The sequence below is a fragment of the Gavialis gangeticus genome, unplaced genomic scaffold, assembly GCF_001723915.1.
Source record: "Gavialis gangeticus isolate Ggan-Ray unplaced genomic scaffold, GavGan_comp1, whole genome shotgun sequence".
NCBI classification, from domain to species: Eukaryota; Metazoa; Chordata; order Crocodylia; family Gavialidae; genus Gavialis; species Gavialis gangeticus.
The window spans coordinates 11,992,912-11,994,737 of record NW_017729025.1 but is presented as its reverse complement, the minus strand read 5'-3'; the positions used below and the strand labels follow the sequence as shown (position 1 = coordinate 11,994,737).

At 61.0% G+C, this 1,826-nt stretch overlaps 1 protein-coding gene across 2 annotated transcripts in view; it reads right to left on the bottom strand.

Annotated features, from left to right (window-relative positions):
• The window catches only part of TIMM9 (translocase of inner mitochondrial membrane 9), a 15,308-nt gene extending 13,969 nt beyond the window's left edge, over positions 1-1,339 (bottom strand). Inside the window, exon 1 of one of the 2 annotated variants that reach the window (XM_019518400.1) lies at positions 1,267-1,339. The gene's annotated coding sequence lies outside the window, so the exon portion shown is untranslated. Of the gene's footprint in view, positions 1-1,148; positions 1,221-1,266 lie in introns of those variants that run through there. The other variant, XM_019518399.1, reaches the window with a different exon arrangement.
• Positions 1,340-1,826: the final 487 nt, after the last annotated feature.

Below are 1,826 nucleotides of genomic sequence, written 5' to 3'. Positions count from 1 at the left end.
TGCCCCTGAGCATCATTTCTGATGCCGGCCCATCACAAATGTGCTCCTTGATGATCTTCTCAAAGAGTTTCCCCAGGATTGAGGTAAGACTGACGGGCCTATAGTTACCCGGGTCCTCCCTCTTCCCCTTCTTGAAGATGGGGACCACATTTGCTACCTTCCAATCATCTGGCACCTGGCCCAAGCACCACGATCGCTCATAGAGCTGTGCCAGGGGCCCTGCAATAACCCCAGCTAGCTCCCTCAACACCCTGGGGTGGAGAGCATCTGGACCCGCTGACTTGAACGCGTCCAGCCCCTCCAGAAGCTCTCTAACCCGGTCCTGGGTGCACATTCAAGCAATTAATGGTGCAATCAAACAGAAAACCAGCCACAAGGTTGTCCCACAACATTTTTGTGGCTGATTTCTATCGTGCCTTGAACGAGTTGGTGGCAGGGTCCCCACCATTTGGCCTGGTGTTGGCAGCATGGCAGGGCCTGGCCGGCAGCTCTTAGTGCCGGTGGCCACATGGTGCTACACTTTGCTCTTGCCAGGGTGCCATATTGAGGGCAGCTCATCACCCTTGCCAGGGAGCCAGGACGCCTGGGTTCCCTCCCAGCCTTTGACCTTGGACTTAGCTTGACCCTGGTGGAAAAAAAGGTGCTGGACAGTAGCTGTCACAAGGACCTTGGGATCGGGAAGCCTCTCCGGGATTGGGGCGCTGGCACGTCAGGACCTGCACAGATCATGCATGCAGCCGGGCCACCCTCCCAGCAGTCCCTGGGGCCAAGACCCACCACCACAGGCGTGATCCCAGGCTGCCCCTGCTCCGCCCAGAAGGACTTCCCTTCCCATCATGCCAGGAAGGTAGCATACGCAGGGGCCAGGCTCTCCCATCTCCCCCTCGCCATTAGGGACCACTCATCCCACTGCGCCATAAAGGTAATGTATGTGGGGCCAGGCCCCCCCAGCACGGCCAGGAGGTACCTCCCGTCCCACTGCACCACAAAGGTAATGTACGCAGGTGCCCCCCCACTCCGCCAGGAGGGATCTCCCATCCTACTGCGCCATGAAGGTAACGTATGTGGGGTCCAGGGAGAACACCGCCCCCCCCACTACCCCCAAGGCCCAGGCCCCCGGCCCGGGGCAGCCCCCCGCGCTCACTCACCCCGCCGAGCCGCAGCACGTGGACACCAGGGCAGCCGCAGTGGCACCTTCCGTCCCGCACATTCGCCGCGGCCCGGCCGCGAAACGGCGCGCGCGGATGAGGGGACAGCTTTACCTACCCGTGCGGGCGGGTGCAGCGCTTAGGAACGGTCCCCCACCCCGGAAGTGACCGGGCCCCCAGAAGAAGCGGCCGGTTAATCTCCATCCTTGTTTCCATCCGGACACTTATGAGAGCCACCCCACCCACCTCGCGACCACGCGGCCGCTTTGCGCATGCGCGCCAATCTCCGCCCCGCCCGGCTCACGGGGCTGCGGCGGCGCATGCGCGTGAAGGGTCTCGCGAAGCTGTTGCCATGACAGCCGGCGTTTCCGGGCGGTGGCTTCCGGCGGCAGGTAGGGCCGGGGCCTGGCGTTGTATCCCGAGGTCGGACCTTTCCTCCGCTGGTCAAAGAAGCTACAAGTGCGGCTGGATGTAAATAGGTGGGAATGAGGAACACAAAAGGTGGAGCAGGGAAGGGAGCGGGGTAATGAAGAGGGAGACTTTGCAGTGGTAGTAATTCAAGGTAGAAAAGAAGCCGTCTGGGAAAAATGAAATAGCTGGAAATTAGGAAGACAGAGGGCAAAAAAAAAGGGGGAGAAGAGGTAAGGTCTGGAGGGTACCTAGTTGTCATGTGCCATG